The sequence below is a fragment of the Helicoverpa zea genome, chromosome 26 (genome assembly GCF_022581195.2).
Source record: "Helicoverpa zea isolate HzStark_Cry1AcR chromosome 26, ilHelZeax1.1, whole genome shotgun sequence".
Taxonomy (NCBI): Eukaryota; Metazoa; Arthropoda; class Insecta; order Lepidoptera; family Noctuidae; genus Helicoverpa; species Helicoverpa zea.
Genome location: NC_061477.1, coordinates 314,671 through 335,905, shown reverse-complemented (window position 1 = coordinate 335,905; position 21,235 = coordinate 314,671). Strand labels below are relative to the sequence as shown.

Below are 21,235 nucleotides of genomic sequence, written 5' to 3'. Positions count from 1 at the left end.
TCATTCATACATGAGTCACGCATTACTATGTACATCTCGTATTGTACCCTAATATACATGCCATGACATTGATGACACGGATTATTTGCATAAACTTTAATATTCAAGCGATTTTTCCTTTTGGTGGTCAAGATAAAAAAAAAACTTAAGTGGCACTGTTTTTCCCCGGCAAGAAAAAGCATTAAGTTTTGTTCTGATGAAATCAGTTTCAAAAGCTTGAGAGTTTTACCTACATTATTTTAAGAGTACCCTGCATGACTATTTAGTCAGCCGACATTTTGATAAGTACGGAGATGTATGGGATTGCGCACATTACAATGATCAGGTAATTAACCCATATCAGATTTAAAACTTTGATTGAATTCACGAGAAAGTTTTTTTCAGCCATCAGGCCAACTGTCAGCCTACTGTTTAGTCTGCAGTGTACGGTTAGGCTTAGGTGTTCACAGTAAAAAAATCTACAACCTTTATAATGTAATGATCTTTACATTCTGATCCCGGCGCACTGGTTACATTACCGGGGCAGCCGGTATTGTATCTCGGGATTTCTCGAAATAAGACACTTCATCTGCGTACGCTTTTCCCAACTATGTTGGGGTCGACTTCCAGGCTAACCGAATACAGCTGAATACGAGTGTTAGAAACCAGCTCTAAGATCATGAATGTTTTTCCCGTCAAGAACACGTAAGAAGAAGCTTGTATCAAAGCAATTCAAAATTCTTCCCGTGTAGGTAAAATTAGTCATGTAGAAGGGACTTCTTTGGTTTATACCTCTACACACTCAGATCCACAACTGCTTGAAAGAAATTCCATTCGGAAAACCCGTACACCTTTTCTGAATTAGAAACCAACTGTGAGACGCATATTTATCTGCGTTAAGACATTTAAATTGGTTTCAGAGTTACTTCCGTGTTATTTAACTAGCTGCTTTTCCGCGGTGACCCGCAACCCGTGGAAACTATTGTCCATACCGGGATAAAATACAGCCTAAGTTAGTCGGGAACAGTGTAGCTTTCCAACAGTGTAAGGATCTTTCAAACCAATCCAGGAGTTTTTGAGTTTATCAATCACAAACTTACTATAAAATACCTTAAGCAAAACATACCTACATAAAACTTGCGTAGGGGTACACTACATACGTCGATTCGCATGACACACTATCAAGTAAATAGCTTGTACGTCATGGCATATACGTGCCATGGTCATCTCGATATGACGTGCAAGGACGGATGTTTTCCTCGAAAACACCATAGTGGGTATGTGTATGTGAGCTGTTTATTAATTATGAGGGAATCAGCTTTTGTATAATATAAAATACAAAATAATACAAAATAGTAGATAATCTATACTGAGTAGGTACTACCTATAAAGCTGAAATGTTTGTTTGCTTGTTTTCTTGAACGCGCTTATTTCAGGAACTACTAGACTGTTTTGGAAAACATTCTTCCTGTGTTAGATTGTAATTAGATTGTTGTGGAACGTTATAGACTAATTTTTATTCGGATACACGGAATCGTTTTTAAAGGAAGCATTTGAAACCGCTGCGGATGAGTGTATATAAAATTCTCGTAACTCTAGCTAAAATTTAATTTTGAGGGTACCTGCTGGACAGCGTATTAGTTGATTTTTATCGGCAAGTTAGTTTGAATAAGACATGATTACAATAAAACCTGTTTATTTTATATATTTACACGTGTTGTTGGTACAGAAACTTTAAAGGGAGCTTTTCTTAGACTTAGGGAATGCAGGCTGTGAATGCAAAAAAAATCCCAGGGCCTGTAATTCTAGTATGCCAGTGTAACTTTCGATAAGGAAAATCTCCTAGGTACGCAAATCACTTATTTCGCCTGGGACACGCGTATGGGAAAATAATAATATGTCTCTACGTCACTATTATTGTTTTACTTGTCTATTTTATTGCTATTATTTTACAGTAAACAAGGAAATATTCCCTTTTCAGGGAATTCCTATTTGCGAAATAATAATTTATATTTTGTAAAAGGATACGAACTGTGATATATTTTTACTAATTGTCATGGGCTAATTGTGTGGTGTTTATAAGGAAGGAATAAGTAGGTACTATCATTTCGTATTTATTAGTTTCTTCGCGAGTTAAACCACAAGGTCAACATAATTTTACATAAGTAGCTACTTGGTTTCCCTGTCTTACCAAGGGGTATTAGGTTGCCCTGGTAACTGGGTTGAGGAGGTCAGATAGGTATTCGTTCCTTGTAAAACACTGGCACTCAGCTGCATACGGTTAGACTGGAAGCCGACCCCAACATAGTTGAGAAAAGGCTCGGCAGATGATGACTGTTCTACCTCTAGTATGGTGGTGCCAGCAGTTATCACGTGGCGTGATTGTTGTGGCGCTTCCAAGAATTCTTTACGTACGTAACTCTGGTAGGTTTATGTACCAGTAGTTAAAAGGTTTTATGACACATCAACTTGTGGTCGTTCATTCATGGAGGTCTGGTAGTTACGTCAAATATCTGTAAAGTTACAGTTCTTTTGTGCCAATCCACTAGGTATTTTATACCTTCTGTCTTTTCATCCTCATCATCAGCCTTTGGTACCTACTTGCCTGATCTAGAATCGTACTCACTCACTCATATAAGAGTGGTTATAATTTTAACCACTGTGCTCCTCTTTTAGTTGGGAAGTCATCGAATGACCCCTCCCGCTGTGGGCTAGCAGCGTGAGGGAGTGTCAGACTCTTACTGACTAAAACCCACCATGTTCCTTCTTAAGTCCTGTATGTACCAGCGCCGCGGTAACTCGCGCGAACAATCCTGCATTTTTTTTATGAAATAGTAACTGATTTATTTATTATAAACTAACATACTTTTAATTTCTACACTAATTAACCACGCCCTAGAAAAATATCAACAATAGTACACCTATTACTCATATTATCTAATAAGTACATTTCTCACAGTGGCCGGGTGATTCACGGTAATGTCAGGTGTCAAGCCTAAGCTAATTATAACAAAAGACAATATAATGTGTCGTGTGTAGACACTCGTGTCACGGTCGAAGTGGTTAGTCGGTCATTGTGGTAATTGACTGGGGTATTTTAGTAATTGGGACTGTTGTGTTTTTCTAGGAAATGTATTTTTATGTATTTAAATTATAGGGCATTATGAAGGTTTAGGTAGGGAGAGGTATAATAACGGCATAGTTAATTATTTTTAGTTTTGATTGCACTCGATAAGCAATTACTTTTGTAGGTATCAAGATACGGCAAAATACATGTACAGTACAGTAATAAATAAAACGGAATTGTGTATGTTTGCAAAAAATATGAGTATTTTTATATAGTCTTATTATTCTACCTAACGGCTAGTAAAGTAGGTAATAGGTATTTTTTTGTAAGTACCTAATAGGTCCTCTTAAAAAATATTTGTGTGTAATACCACAATTGCGATTTGATTTGTCTATAAAATGGTCACCCACCCAACCTAGACCTAACCTAATCTAGACAAGCCATGTTGCAAACTTGCAACTACTCAATGCAAACTACTCAATTTACTAATCTTTTTACAAAACTGTTTTGTAAGTTTCACTGCAACATACGTGCAAATATTCACAAATAATATGCGGAAGTGTCCCGTGTGTTCTCACGCTCGAAGTAATAACGCCTCCTTTGTGAAGGTCGGTTAAACTGTACATAGCTTTAATTATTGTTATTTCGAGCAATTATTTCTACGGTCATTTTATTCGTATGCGTTTGTTGATGTTTTTTTTTTTTATTCTAGTCATGTTTTTATGCAAATGTAATATGGTTTATTTTTACAATGCTTACATATGTATTTAACAATAATTTTGCATCCACATAGGTATACATACTACTGACCCATTTCGAATGTGTAAATGTGAAAATATACAGATTTTGGTAGGTATTTAAGAATATTTAAATCTATACTAATATTATAGAGGAAAACTTTGTTTGTTTGTTTTTTTGGTTGTAATGGATAAACTCAAAAACTACTGGACCGATTTTAAATATTCTTTCACCATTAGAAAGCTATATTATCTGCGAGTAACATAGGCTATATTTTATCCCGGTGCGGGCAGTAGCTCCCACGGGACGCGGGTGAAACCGCGGGAAAACGGCTAGTCTAAAATATAATTGAAGGTGTGTTCATATTAAGGATTACTACAAACAGCTTAAGTCTTTGGTAGTAAGTTCTTTGTGGAGCGAAAAGGTGGCATATTTTAAATATAATATTAATAATAAAATTAAAAATCCAACTCTATTGTGGAAGAATTTAAAATCTACAGTTACAACGGCTAAAGAGAGACAAGACCTTCCGTCTCATTTCAATAACCCGGATAGTATTAATCGTCATTTTTTAAATGTTCCTGGAGATCCGGTGGCTAGCAATCTAAAACTTGCGTTTTATAGGGCTAATAGGTATAGCGAAGCAATTTTCACCCTGTGTCCGGTTTCAGAGCTGGAAATCTCACATATAATACGGAAATTAAAATCGAACGCTCAAGGTCATGATAATATAACTTTAACGATGTTGAATTTAACCCTTCCAGAAACCTTATCAGCGATAACTAACATCTTAAATTCTTCTATCTCATCTTCCACCTTCCCTGATGCATGGAAAATTGCCCTCGTTAAGCCTCTACCCAAGAATACAAACCCAGCTGACGTTAAAGATTTACGGCCCATCAGTATATTGCCCTGTCTGTCTAAAGTCCTGGAAAAAGTAGTTTGTCGGCAACTAACAAATTTTTTGGAAGCCAATCACATTTTACCTGATTTACAGTCCGGTTTTCGTAAACAGCGCGGTACAGCTACAGCTTTATTAGATGTAACAGACAATATTCTAGCCGCTCAAGATAAAGGAATGTGTACAGTATTGGTTCTATTGGACTTCTCCCGGGCATTTGATTCAATAAACATTTCGCTACTTCTCTCAAAATTAAAATTCTATGGGTTCGATGACGCTGCCACAAAATGGTTCGAAAGCTACCTCACTAACAGAAGGCAGCAAGTACGGCTTAGCCAAAGCGATGGAACCATCTTGACGTCTGCCCTTACTTCGGTCGATAGAGGGGTGCCTCAGGGATCAATATTGGGCCCTGTTCTTTTCATTCTATACTGTGCCGATATTGTAAATTGCCTCCGAAAATGTAAATATCATATATATGCCGATGATGTTCAGTTATACTTGTCTTTTGAACCAGATGACTATAAAACATCCATAACTGACCTTAATGAAGACCTTCACAGAATAGCCGTCTGGTCAAAAGAAAATTGTTTGGCTCTTAATCCGGCCAAAACAAAATATATGGTGTTTGGCACTAAGCAGCAATTGAAAAGACTTCCGCCAACACTCAATCTTCAACTAATGGGTGAACCCATTGAGCGAGTAGACGAGGCGCGTAATCTGGGTTTAAATATGGACAATAATTTAAGATTCGAAAAACACGTGGCTTCTTCGGTACAGAACTGTTTCTATCGTCTGAAAATACTGTACAAAATCAGACCTTTTCTATCAGAGACAATTCGTGAACAACTCGTTGAATCACTTGTTCTGTCTAAATTAAACTACGTCGACACAGTCTACGGGCCACGTCTATTAGCTCGCACCGACCGACTCATACAGAGAGTGCAAAATGCCTGTGCGCGTTTCTGTTACTCGATTCCCCGACGAGGTCACGTCACGCCATTCCTCAACAAAAACGCCATGCTAAAAATGAAGTCAAGACGTAAGCTGCATTTAGCATGTCTTCTCTTTGGAGTCATTAAATACCAACAGCCAGCTTACTTATATGGCAAGCTGAATTGGATTAATGACAGCCGCACATGCGCTAGAAGACAATGCTCGAAACAACTTTGCATCCAGCCACATAGAACCACGGCGTTTAGAGGGAGTTTCCGATATGCAGCAGCGAAAGTGTGGAACAATATTCCACCACCTATTAGAGTTATGAACACAGTCGATAGTTTTAAGAGACGTTTACGGCAGTACATGGTAGATGCGCAACGGAAGCTCGATATGACGAAGGCAAATATTTCTATTATCTAAATTTTAAATTATATCAATAAGAAACGGATATAAATCTTATTTATATCGCCCACTTAGCATACTACTGTAGTTTTATGACAATGCGTGAGGCTAATGTGTATGTAATGTGTGTAGTGTATTCTCACAGCTTAAATTGAGTATTCCTGGTCTCTCTTGGGTCACCGGCCATGATGCGTTATGGGTGCGCCATGTCTGGAGGCCTGAAAGTAACAAATACCCGTCATAATATTGCAAATTGCAGCACATGTGCTTTATGCGTATAGCAGCGGTACTTACCTTGTGGGTATGGCCTTCTGGCAATAGGTGCACCCTACGGCGTGTACATGGTGCACGGTGATCATTTTTGTACAGGGAAGTGAACTTTGCACTTGCAAACGTCTTATGTACCTTCGCCTGAATGATATGATTACTTAATATGCATTTTTTTTTTCTTCTCAAGAACATAGGGTAGGTAACTGAAATGTAAAATTAATATATAATAAAACATATTGTATGCACGTATACGGGAAAAAAAAATTACTGTAAAATATACTCACTCAATGTGGACTGCTGGCAACTAACAGCTATGTAAAAATTGTATTTTACGAGTTTGCACAACTTATAATTGCTTATTTTGCACTAATATATGTCGGCAATGATCGGTGGCACAATGAAAACAGATGTTGCAACCAGTTACGGCTCTGTGAATGTGTTTAACACCACATTTCATCTGTGTGAAAAAAGTCGTCGCTGAGTGATGCTTAGTCAGGATTGCGATTAGTCACGGTATGAATTTATTTACGTTTTACCTCCACTTTCTATTTTATTTTTGTGATTAATCCTTCTGATTATGATTATGGTTCCTTTTTTTATTTATTTTTTTAGTTATTTTTAGTAGTTTAGTAGTTTTATTATTTTTTGTCTTTAGAGCATAAATGATTTCATACCGATCGACACCCGCAACTCCTCATAGGTCCAGTTGAAAACCAGCGTCAGACACTAGCTGTCTGGCATAATGCTGAACTGGACCTATTTGGCACAACCTTTTATTACTTTTTTTTTTTTTTTAATTATTATTCTATTTTTTTTATTTCTTTGTGTATGTATGGCTTGTGTCAATAAATATCTTTTCTTTCTTTCTATCTTTTTTCTTTCTTTCTATTATGTGTAAGTGTAAAGTTTTGAGGAAAACTATTTTGAGTACAATTTGTGGTTTTAAAAAATGGTGGGAGTGTACCTGTGTATATTCACGTAGCCTATGTGATGAAACAATGGATTACTTTGCTAACACATTTTCATTAATGTTTTTGTTTTTATTTTTTTATGTAGAGATGATCTATCCGTCGAACTAAGAGTGACTGCGCAAATGCTTGTGCACTATAATATGTCCTGCGCAGCTGGCTGATCTCCTTATATGAGAATAGTCGCTGTTACTGAAAATTGATCCAGATGTAATAGGCAGTATTTAACTACAGAACAACAACGCAAAAAAGCAGAAGCCTCCATTTTATAACCCAGTAACATATAAATTCCTTCTGTGTGTGAGAAGAGGCCTGTGTCCAGTGGGACAATAAAAAAGGCTGTATCTGTGACATATAAATGATTTAAAATCGGTATGTAGATAGTTATAAACGGTGGAGGTAAGTTAATATTGTTTTTTCTTTTTCTCTGCACATGTGGCTTTCCCGGCGACCACGGGCACGGGAGTACCTCCGCCCAGACCAGCCAAGCGGACCCCAAGTTGCATTATATAAGAACTTGGTTACCCAATATATATTTTTTTCTTTGAATTGTATAAATCGCTTTTCTAGTAACGATTGCACTAAAATTATTTTGTATAATTTATTAATACATTTTTAGCTCAATTTGGATTGTATAACATTCTCAGGACTAGATAGAAAACTGTATGAAATATGTAAATTTTATTTTCTTTTAAAAAGAGTGTCCATGGAGTTTCTTGCCGGTTCTTCTCCATGAGACAAACTCTTTGGAACCGTGCACCTAACTTTGACGTTTCGAAAGAGCTTTCATAGGCTTATTTGAAATAAAAAAAAATGAGTTTGAGGTTGGTGTATACTCCTATAACAAAGACATATAAACCACTTCATAGTTAGAATTTTCCTTGTTCAAGTTTATGAATGAATGAGGAAGATACAAGTATAAAGTAATTAACTATAGACACGTCACGCTATAGTTTGCGCCATGTTGAGGAAAATTGACATAATTACATCTTTGTCACCGCAGTTAAGTTGCGTGAACTTGCGAACTTGTTTGCGCAAGTAAATATACAATAATATTGTAGGATTTATGATTTTTATTGCGCTGTTTGATGCTGCTGGAGTTTTTTGTCTAATAAAGTAAACTAAACTAAAAAAATGCAGTTCTATAGCCGCCTCTTTGAGGTATAAATTAAGACAAGCATTCTTGCTATATTAAAAAAAAAACTGGAAATATTTCATGTAGGTACTTACTTTCTCCATAATCATCATCTGCCTAGCCGTTTCCCAACTATGTTGTGGTCTCCAGTCTAACTAGATGCAGCTGAGTACCAGTGTGCCACATGGAGTAACTGTCTATTTGACTTCTTTATCTCAGTTACCTCGAGAACCCTATATCCCTTAGTAATACTGATTTTCGGACTTCAGTAACGACTGCCAAAACTAATTGGGCATGCCTTCCCATCATAAAAAAACCGGCCAAGTGCGAGTCCTACTCGCGCACGAAGGGTTCCGTACCGATTTATAAAACGGACAAAGAAATCACGTTTGTTGTATGAGAGCCCCCCAAAATATTTATTAAATTCTAGTTTTCAGTATTTTTTGTAATAGCGGCAACAATAATACATCATCTGTGAAAATTTCATCTCTCTAACTATCACGGTTCATGAGATACAGCCTGGTGACAGACGGACGGACGGACAGGGGAGCGAAACAATAGGGTCCCGTTGTACGGAACCCTAAAAAAACACAGCAAGAGTCTACCATGAAAAACAAAACACTAACTCCAGTATTATAAGGCCATACATTATAATCCAGAGGTCACAAAACATAAGTCCCTACCTACGAGTCGTAACTCATAACGAACATCTGATGGTAGCCCGTAATACACACTTAATTATATATAATTGAGCCCCAGGCCTCCGCATTGTTCCAGTGTTTACTTTAAAAAGTAAATCGAATTTATTTAAATATGGCGGGAAAATATACATTTTCAGCTATTAAATATTCATTTCAATGAAGGTTTGAATAAACCTTTTATTTTATTATTAATTATAATATTTATTTTGCCGTGAAGTTTAATGGTAGTACAATTTCTTTTGAATTTATTACCTCAACAATTTTTCGCTTTTTTTGATAAATTACGTAATAAACTACTACAGCGTATTCTAATTCCATTGAGGTTTAAATGCAACCGGGATTGCATCACAAACTCCGATAATAACGGTCGACTGTTCCCAAAATACGTGTGCCACCACTAGCATACAAATCATCGTAAATCCCGCGATTAAAGGGTGGATACAACATGCAGTGACCTCCCCGTGACCCCCTCGTCACTCCCTGACACCCCATACCCCTTTGTTAGATGGGCTGTGTTAATTTTGGGACTAAAGTATTCAAAAGTGTAACAACTTTATGCTTTGTTTAGTTTAAATGTGCAACGAACTGGCTGGGTGTGTTGTTTTACGGGTCACGTGGTAAGACGTATTTATCTAATATATTGAGTTGGTTTTTAAGCGAAGTGTAAGCATTTTAGACACCTTTTTGTTAAAGGCATCCTTTGATAGACATGTTTCAGACTTTAGAAATAGAAAAATTCGACAAGAATCTTAATGAACTCGCAATTCTTTCATAATCGCTCGACCTCACCAAACCTACAAACACATACAAACAGACAACATCAAAACAAAAACAAAAGCATTCGCCCAAGAAAACAAATCATGACGAGACTTTCAAGCAATAAGAAAGAAATCCCCTCAAAATATTTCCTAATCCCGGGAAAAAATCCCGACGTTCGACAGCGCTAGCCCCCGGCTTAAGCTAAGCCGTCCGAGTCTTAATTGTGCTGGCTTTAATAAAGTCTTTCAGAAATGAAAGAATTGTTCAAATATTTTTGCAAGGGTTGGTACTCAGCGCTCCAAATAAAAAACTTTGTAAAAATTAAGGGTCAATTCCCACTGAAAGAGCAGCGGCCGGCAGCGGCCGGCAGCGGCCGTAAATGCAAGGGATTGAGCGCGAGCGCGGCGGGCCGCGCGGCGCCGCGCTGGGCCGCGCCGCGCCGCGCTCTTACATTTTCCGTGCTCTTACGGCCGCTGCCGGCCGCTGCTCTTTCAGTGGGAATTGACCCTAATTTGATATCTTTAGAGCTGTGAAAAAAAATATGTATCTTGATTATTTTTACTGTTTTGTAGATTATAATTTTAGGGTTGTTTTTAAGGGGTTGAAGATATTACTTTGTTTTGTTAAAGCTTTATTAGATTCACTGTCTCGTTGGTTTAGGGCTCGCTAATGGGATTTGGTTTTATGGTTATTCCTAGAATTAGGAAGTGTCGAGTTTTGTATACTTTTTTAAACAGCTTAAATTTTTTGTCCGAATAAATATTACTTTACCTTTAATTTATTTCAAGGTTTTGACTTAAAGCTGATTTACTGTTTACACCTAACGTTATAATTGGTTTGAAATAAATATCGATTCGATGTAACTAAAAGCTTTGATATTATATTTATATTTGTAGTTTATTTTTCATGATGTGATATTATATACTATTTCTAAATTAGGCAAATGTAAGATGAGGTTGCCATTACGCATGCAATTTGAAGGTTTTACCTATAATGACAGACATGCAGTCTAGGCTTACAAACTTTTTAACCACAATTTGGTAAAACGTAAGTCATTACTATCCAAAACATAGTTGGTAAAACCCAAAATGTATTTTGCGTTTTATTTATTTGGCATATACCAATACCACATACCACGTTCCTAACTAAAATATTGGTTAACTAGCTTTTACCTTTGACTTTGCCCGTAATTCTTGCATTTTTAAAGCTAGTTCCCAAAAGGTTTTATCATCAATAGGGTTTCTGGAGCTGATGATCTGGGCTAATTCTGGACTAATCTGGGAAAAAAAAAGAAAACTTAAAATCGTTTATAACTTAACGTAAGTTACTTACGTAACGTAACTTAACGTAAGTTAGCACTTTTCAGCACAACGTTAAAACAAAAGACAGCCCCCAAAATGCGCACCCTTCACCACTTTCTATGTGTTTTTGCTGGAAAGAAGTGGCGCAACAAACTATCCAGCAACACATGTGCCTCTATAGAAAATTTCAAGTTTTCACTTTGCTGAACTACATTAGGTATATTATAAAGTCTTTTAATATCGAAAAACCATTTGTCTAACATGACGTTAAGTCAATATTATGTAAGAAATATTATGTCAAAAAGAATTCACAAACAGTTTTGCAGTAAAACTAATATTAGGTAGGCAAGTAAAATTACTTAAACCACAACGGGAATTTGATTCTCATGACTCCTATCATTTATTTAATGGCTTAAATAAATAAATTGGGAATTTAGAAACGCGTCATAGAACGCGTGTCATATATTTTACGTACCTAAAAAACATGAACTTATTTTAATACATACGTGCAAATCGTCATGTGCCTACTCATTGTTAGTAAATAGGTACCAAATACCGATAATTATTAATCCAATGGGAAAAATTCTTTCCTTGTATGTTTTTGTATAATATTGTGTTCTTGGTGAAATCTATACCAATGTTTTTTAAAGCTTAGTAACCACTCTGGCTCATTTTTTTTTAATCTGTGTTAGATAGCTCAGTTATCGAGGAAGCCTGTAATTTTATCGCTATTTCTTCTTTATTCAGGTGCGCGAAGCAGTTGATACCGATTCCTATACCTATTAATTTTTTGTAAATCATTAGCAATCAATTTACAGAGACAAGCATAGGTTAGCCTCGACAGTGATTAAAACGCCTGAAACAATTTAAAAACACAGCTTATGTAGGTACTTATATCGGGTGTGTCGTACCTAATCACATTAAATTAAATACGTTAATATCCTGGTTATTATATTATATAAGCAACGGAAATTCTCCCTTGAAAACTGACAGCCGTCAACTGGTTAAAACTTCCGATACTCCTAACTTTATCTCTGCTTTACACATGATGTTGTAAATTATGAAAACGAAAAATGACTCCTGTGGCTAAACCACTGAATGGATTAGGTTATTTTTTTACAAATCGCCATAGAATATCATAATTATGTGATAGGATTTAATGTGATTAGGTACGACAGACCCGATATAATAATTCCTTTTATTCATAACTTGAAGTAATAAAGTGTAGCACCTAGGTGAGCGGTGTTTAACGGCACAATAGCACATTTGAATATGAATGCCGGCCGCTTGAGCACAAGCTATTGTTTCAGGCTTTCAGTTTACCTGGCTTAAGCGCTAAATGATTGATGAAGTTAATTCATTTTCAAATAACTGGTTTTATATTTTAGAAAATACGTAGTGAGGAGAATTTTCTATTTTATGTTTTTATTAAAATAGTGCGTTATCGTCATTAGACTTGTATGTTGGTCAAAACAATATCTGTAGGTAATAAGGGTCTATGGTTACATCTTTCACTAAACTTACTTACGTATTATAAATGCAAATGTGTTTGTTTGTTGCGTTTTCAAGGTAAAACGGCTAAACCGATTTGGCGTTGTGATGGGTGCATGGTATTTTAGAGATAGAGTTAGACTTACTTTTTGTTCGGGTATCGGATTTATTTCACTCGGGGCTGCAAAGATGTAAGAAACAGCTATCATGTTGCAATTTCATTAAAATGACACTGAGCTATGTTAACTAAAGTTTTATACAAACATTTTTAAGGAAATAAACATTGAAATTATAAGGTAAACCAAACTGTGGTTTAAAACAATAAACCATTGAAAGTTATCGTTCAAGTTACTTATTACCACAAGTAACTAATATTTTCACACCTTTTTCTAGAATACAGTTTTAACTATCAATTTGTTGATTTACTATGAAACCTTTAGTAACCTTTATGGTTAAATAGAAAAAATACATTTTTATTCTCATAAAAATACTTAGTTTTTTCAATATAATTTATCCGTGAATTGAGTCAATTGCGCCTTACCTAATTAATGGCTGAAAGGATTTTGATATAACTTGTTAGTAATATAGCTCTTATATCAAAATAAGATATTGGCTACTTTTTAGCCAGTCGCGGAAAGTAGTTCTGTTGAGAAATCAAATAGTCATTATTCAAAGTAGGCTGAAAATCAGCACTTTTTGAACGTCAAATTTACAAAAGACAGCCCCCAAAACGCCCACCCTTGAGACACGAGTGTAACCGAAGTTAATAAAAATATAGTTTTATCTCTTATTATTGGTCCATGAAATATCTGCGTATACATACATATTTTTTAGTAAATATCCTTATTTTTGCCTCCAACCTGCGTAAATTGCTCCCACGCATAGACAACATTATTATTAACAATAGTTTGCCAATTAAACAAATAAAACTAAAGTATGACTAGTTACTGTATGTCGCACGAACTTGCGGTTATGTAGAACTTAACTGTGATTCAAGTGTTATCTACCATTTATAATTCAACTAGCTTTCCGCCCGCGGCTTCGCCCGCGTGGAATTCGGTTCACCCCTCCCGCTGTGGGTTAGCAGCGGTGAGGGAGTGTCAGACTCTTACTGACTAAAATCGTCGTGTTCCGTCCTAGGCCTTTTATATACCAGGGCCGCGGTACCTCTTTCGAACAACCCGCAGCCGCGGCTGGCCCTGGCGCTACTGGGCCCCACTGATTTCAAAACAGACTAATTCGCGGCGAACCTTAACACCACGATACAGAAAAGCACAACGCCATCTATCGAGCTATCGGGAAGCTCGCGATTGAACAATGAGCTACAAAAAAATTTGGTATACAGGTTAAAGCGCGAGATATCATTGCACTTCTTACGTATCTTAAAAAAAACAACGTCACCACGTTTTAAAAAGCTATCATTCCACTTCTTATGTATTTTAAAAACACATCGTTACCACGTTTTAAAAACACCCAGCGCCATCTATCGCATACCTCAAGAACTAAATAACTTAACTAATACTTATACCAATTAGTAATTCGTTGAATTATAGTTAATTCAGGATAAGTAGATGTAAAAAAAACAGTTAAGACGATAAAACAAATCGTACGTCATCCCTCGGGAATTCCTCATTTTCGAGGATTCATTACCGTATCATTTAGCTTCTAAATTTATATGTTCATATTCGTTTGCAATATATAAGTAGATGTAAAAAAAACAGTTTAGACGATTAAACAAATTGTACATCATCCCTCGGGAATTCCTCATTTTCGGGGATTCATTATCGTATCATTTAGCTTCTAAATTTACATGTTTATATTCGTTTGCAATATATTACCTTGTTTTAAACGACACACAGCGCCATCTACAATCCATCCATCAAGCAAACAATATTTTTGTTTTCCCTCGGGAATATCTATTTTTTTCGGGATAAAAAGTACCCTATTATTTAATCCGGACTTCTAACTTTACGTCTGCAAAATTTCAAAGCAATCGGTTCAGTAGTTACGGCGTGAAAGCGGAACAAACAAACAAACAAACAAACAAACTCACTTTCCGATTTATAATATTAGTAAGGATACTTATGTATTATGTCTGTTTTAAGGGGTACAATGTTTCAAGTATGACTGTTTTAAGTATGGTCTACTAAAAGCTAAGTTAAAATATACCTAATTGGTGAGTCAAGTTCTGTTGCATATTTTTTTTCGAATTAGCTGTTCACCCGCGTAATATAGTAGAATCTACTCGTACTAAGATAAAGTATAGCCCAATATTAAAAAAAAACGTGACTACCTATATGTAAATAAATTTTCTTTACTATATTTACCTATATTTCTCCTCACAAGCTTGTCTTTCTTTTATATCAGCTGTACTGAGGCTGATGTAGTTCACAGTGCACTGTGCACTCTCAAATAAAATTCTTACAGCCATCCCTAAGATCCCAATGTATTCAAGATTGGTTAAGTACAAACTGTGAAACCTTTACACACCACCCCACAAACATATTTTCATACCACTTTGTAGGTACTCTAGTACATCCGTTTCAAATAAAATGACCCGGAGTATTTATCAATGAAAACGTTAGCAAAAAATGAAGTATTTTCGGTAGAAGTATTTCTATTTTTGACACCGAGTGTCGGAAGCGACTTGGCCCGTGACCCGGTAAATAAGATAAATTGCCAGCCTAACTGAGAGTAGCCTACAGCTATAAATATATAAAAGAAGTTAGTGGTATTGTGAAAAATGGATATGTCACTTTGAATATAGTAAATCACATCTTTATGAGAACTAGATTTAGTTTGAATCGCTACGCCACTGGGCATTAATTCCGCCTTTGTAATTGTTTGATTGTATAAAGCTAAATAAATACCAGTGTAACCAAGGGGTATTGGGTCGCCCGGGTAACTAGGTTGAGGAGGTAAGATAGGCAGTCGCTCCTTGTAAAGCACTGGTACTCAGCTGAATCCGGTTAGATTGGAAGCCGACCCCGACAAAGTTGGGAAAAAGGCTTGGAGGATGATGGTAAAGCTAAATAAATAAATGTTGCTCCTAAATACCAGAATATTGCCAAATGACACATAGGTACTCAGCTAAATGTGAGCCAACCCCTCCATAGTTTGAAACAGCTACAACAAAAGTTTCATATTATTACCACATCGCCCCTCTTCTTCCATCTCAACGTTTACTTGATCTCAGTATTTTCTCGTGTATCAATGGCTGCGGAAGCTGTAACTGCAAGGTCATATTGATCGTCGCCGTCTCAATTAACTGCCAGTTAGAGGCATTAGCCGTTCATTCTAACTAATAAATGTTCTGTTACTGTGTTCATGGTTAATTGGTAAGTATTGAAAGATCGGGGTTTTTTGAAATGGTTGTTTGATTGAAAAGTTCGGTTGTGTTTTGGCTGGCTGCTGTCTGTAAATTGAATATAAAGTCATGTCTCATAAAAATCTCTTCATTTTGTACCGACTTACCAAAAAGGAAGATTATTTTCTATTACCAACCTTAATCTTTGTCTGTCTTTTTTAATTTCGCATTGTCTATACCTAATAATCAGAAGTTTCAAAGTTAATAACCGTATTGCCCAATAATAAAAGTACACATTCAGTAAAATCACGTTTAAAACACTCATTTCTATCTGTCCCGTGAATCAAAATAATTAAATTCAAAACTGTACGTGTTAAAAATACACTACCTAAATACCAAACAGACGCCAGGTGGCAACCAAAACAATAGTCATAAAATACCTAACACAAACAAAAATGACAAATACTGAAATCTGCACAAACAAGGCCAAACCGCGATAATTTATATTTTAATACAATATAAACCACGAAATAATGCGTCAACTTCACCTGAAGTGTATTATCGTGCTCACGCGCAGGTGCCGTTGCACTTGAACAGATGTTGCTAAATATGTATTTTTGCCAATAATTATTTTTTGCTTTGTGCATATGATTTCTGGTAAATTATTTTGCTACTACGCTGGTAGATTATTTTTCAGTAACGTTGTTATAAAGGTCGCCGGAAGACGCTGGATGCAGGTCGCCTCCAACAGGTATCTGTGGAGATCTAAGGGGGACGCCTATGTTCAGCAGTGGATGATGATGATGATGATGAACGTTGCTGAAAACTATGACATAAAATGTTAGGAAAAACTTGCGTTTTTCCGCGTGACAGTTAATCGAGTATATGGATACTCGACAGTCATATTTTGACCCTCTACATCTTCAGAAGATGTTGACTCGTCCACCGTTCTCGCCCGAGGGCAGTGTTTCAATTACGAGTATCTGAGTATATTTTGGACTCCAATTAGCTGAGAAAAGCTTAAGATTAACATCTGGAGGGAACCTATGCCCGTTTTAACCAACAATCTCTTAAATTTTCCCTAAGTGTCCCTTAGAATAAAGGTTACAAGGGACACTTAGGGGCAAACTAAATTCGTATTAAGCGTTCCCTTAATGCTTTTAGGGGATCCCTGAATTTAGGTAATTGTTGGTGAAAGTGGGCACTAGCCTTTAAAACTCTGCCTTGAGTAAACGTGACAATTGACACTCATTCATTCATTAATTCTGTATGAGAAGAGGCCCGTACTCTGCAGTATCTGAAACTTCAGAAAATATTACAATGTGGAAGAAACCGCAAGCAAAACATCTCAATGGCTTCTGTACCTAAATGCCATGTCATGGAAATAAATAAATCGATTCCTCAAATGTAGGTAGAATAGGTAACTATTGATGATAAGGCGATGTGGTTGATCCCAGTGAAACACACGTGCTAAGTGCTGTTGTACTTACTTATGTACTTAAGATATTAGTCAAAACTTCATTTGTCCTGTGAAGGGAATATAACTTCAAGGATGCAGAGGCTAAGCATATTTTTAATCGACTTCAAAAAAGGATTTTCTTTTCGGATATTTTACTGTATTTTTGGTCTTCGTTACGTAATTTTTTGAAGTAAATAGATGTTATTTTGCTAAGATGAAAACTAAGTCTCTCGAATTTACTTATATTCTGAAGAAAATATTTCTTCTTCATGAATTACTATGAAATTAATCTTATAAATCGAGTCTGAAGTTATAGTCCATTTCCAAATTATATCGGCATCATATCAGCTTTTTAGCCATAAAAGCGGAACAAACTACCTACTTACAGCCTTTAGCGTATGAATCGACCACTACCAAGGTCAGTTGAAATAAAAAAATATAACCGTATTATGCGTCACACAATGATCATTTTAGCATGACTTCTTATAAATTCGATGACCAAATACCGGCTTGATATTAGCTAAATAACTTCTTCCGTACTCATATAATATTATTTCATTAATGGATGTGTCATTGTAGGTACTTTGCAAGTTCTCGCGAGCGCGCGGTCACTTCTAGGAAGATAGATGTGTGAGTCACCGTGCGTATGCGCATAGTAAACAGATGGGGTACCGAGTGGGGAGTTTTGTAGGTTATAATGTGAGATTTTAGTAGTATTTTTTATGATTTGTTTGGTTAGAGTTTGGTGTTGTTTTGATTAGTAGAGTAGAGGTTTTAAATATCGCCTCTTATGGTCACATTCTGTTTGTCTATTGGATAAGTTTTTTTTATTCAGAAGATTAATCATTTATTTATCGTTTCGATAATTTTAGAGATGACATAAATAAATATAGGTAATTTTCAAACCGGTTCGGTAGTTTCGGAGCATTAAAGTCTAGAAAAATAATAAAGTTTTAGATTAAAAGTATTTCTTACAGAGGCGTAAAAGTACAAGATTCAACCGTTTTTTTTTTCATATTTACCTTTACACCTTATACTTATTAAATGACTCACATAACCAATAGGCCACAGCATCCGTTCCGACCAAGTACCACAAAGTGACTCAGATATCATCTTACTATTTTTTATAAGGTAAACATTTACTATGTAGTAGTACGCGGAAGCGGGGGCATGAATGAGCGCCTGCGCATGACTCACCCGGGAACCGAACCCAAGGTCACAGGCTTCTTACAACCGTTTAAGATAAAGATAAGAAGGATGCTGTGGGTGAATGAACTTGTGTAGCGGGTGAGAAGATGACGTACCTACGAGATTTTTGTATGAGTCATTCTGTTATCATTTTTAAGATGAATTATTTGGTCGTTGGTAGGTGATAACGGTGAACTTGTTTTCTACGAAGATATTGAGCACAGATGTATTTATAGATTTATTATGGTCCTCTATCTATGTAAGTATAGTATATCACTAAGTAGGTATTACTTAGTGGGTTTATTTGATACACCGCCCGTGGCAATTACTGACTGTACCAAGTTAAAATATAGCCTATGTTACTTGCAGATAATGCAGCTTTCTGGTGAAAGAATTTTTAATATCAGTCCCTTAGTTTTTTAGATGTTGATGAACAAATTATCCTCTTTCCAATATAAGTGTAGATTTTATCAATCGTCCAACAAAGGCAAAGAACTAAATTGAAAACTGAATTAAAACAGAAATACAATGTCAATAATAAAATAATACAATAAAAAACAAAAACGATGGTACAATGTCAATTATATTGTTTTAAATGGTAAAAAAAAAAAAAAACAGATGTTAATGAAAATTTAAAGTACCAGACTGACTCCTAAGGAAGGAAAAATAATACTTTTATACTTACTTAGTAAAAACTATGTTTGTGTCAATAAGAAGGTCTGGGTAAAGCCGGGTGCCTAACGGTTTAGGTAAGTATAATAACAACGTAATTTGGTTGAGAATTTGTGTAATATATTATTAATTATTTAAATGTAAAACATGTTATTCCTACTTACGACAGTGTACCATACTACGTAGATACACATACCATACTACATACGGTTCATAAAAATGTTTATTCAATACAAATAAAAGAAAGTTTTCAGTTGTAACTTAACATAAAGTAAATGTTAGCACAGTTGTGTTTGCTCATTGCATTATGTCACTGATGTAATTACCGACATATTGTAACGAAGTGGGTCTTATTGTTTACTGTTCTAATAAACGTAACCTATTTCTATGTTAAATACTTTTACTTTCTTTAAACCTCATTAACTTAAACCTGTTTTCGATATTATCTTGCCTAAGGCTTTGTTCCAAGATTAGGTACTTTTTGTTAAATATTAAACCACTAGTATTAACCAGCTCGTTAGGCTCTAGAGAGACGAACTGTATTTCAACTGCAATCCAACTGCAAAAAATTGCAGTTCAACGGCAGTTCGAATGCAGTTGATACGACTGCAATAGAACTGCAAATCAACTTCAGAACACGACTGCACGCCGATTGCAATTGAACTGCAATCGGACTGCACGTTTGATTTACAGTTCTATTGCAGTCGTGTCAACTGCATTCAAACTGCCGTTGAACTGCAAATTTGCAGTTGAAATGCAGTCCGTCTGTCTGGAGCCTTAGAATAAAAAGTTCCTTAGTATTCCATCAAAGTTTTTTAGTCGGCCTGATTCCGGCCACATATAATACCTAATCATTGTTATCTGCATACAGCCATTCATTTACGTACTGATATGAGCCCGAACATACTGTTAGGCGACCTCTTGAATAAACTAAATAAAATTACTTACTTTATTACTTCTAAAAAATATATGATGTCCTCCTTGCCGATTATCGGCTACGGTGGTTGTTCTCATATAATGAGATCAGCCAACTGCGCAGGACATATTATAATGCACAAGCATTTGCGCAGGTGCACTCCCTATTCCTTCACTCTCTGCGCCCGATAGGACGGTAATCCGACACGACCGGAGAGAGATCAGGCACAAGACCGACATTTACGTGCTCTAAAAAATATAATATAATAAGGATCTAGAAAAAATCTAAACGAAATAGGTAAGTCAGAGAGTATGTACCTTTTCAAATGCAATACCTAGGTAGTTCACTGACCCCATTGAAATTTTCAAACAATAGTTATTAACTACGCACTAGCAAACATCGCATTACATTATATAACAAAAAATACTCTACTAAAAACAAGACAGCTGTCACGTTGTACCTATTAAATAGTTTCAGTGAATCAATGGGAAAAACGTAGGGTTTTAGTTGGCCGTGAGTAAATACGTTCATTCAATAATTTTTCTGCTTACGCTTGAGGATAACAAGGATAATAAACAAGGTATAATTTCCTGCTTTCATTGACTAACTTTTACTACGAAAATATTGGAAACTACTGCACAAACTCAGATTTAATATAGCCTAGGTCACCAAGGAATAGTGCATAGCTTTCCAACAGTGAAATAAATTTTTCAAATCGATTCAGGAGTTTTGGAGCCTACATAACAAACAAAAAACTGTTTCCTCTTTATAATTTTAGTTTAATTTAGGCCATGTTTAACATGGACATATTATAGTGCACAAGCATTTGCGCATACACAAGTGCACTCACTATTCCTTCACTCTCATGGCCCGATGGGACGGCAATCCGACACCACCCCAGACAGGTGATCATCTATTTCAGTTACAGGATAGAAAAAATACCTAGTCATAGAGTAACTTCTAAGTGCATCAGGTATTTTCCTGACTGAAACCACGGGAAAACTGCATAATTTACATAATGCAATCATACAAGAAAGTT

General features: G+C 36.0%; 1 long non-coding RNA gene across 1 annotated transcript; it reads right to left on the bottom strand.

The window, feature by feature from the left end:
* Nucleotides 1-6,018: 6,018 nt before the first annotated feature.
* On the bottom strand, nucleotides 6,019-6,861 carry LOC124643163. The gene is made up of 2 exons (XR_006985884.1): nucleotides 6,324-6,861; nucleotides 6,019-6,247 (listed from the first exon to the last, which is right to left on the bottom strand). It is a non-coding gene; the product is annotated as an uncharacterized LOC124643163 (long non-coding RNA).
* Nucleotides 6,862-21,235: the final 14,374 nt, after the last annotated feature.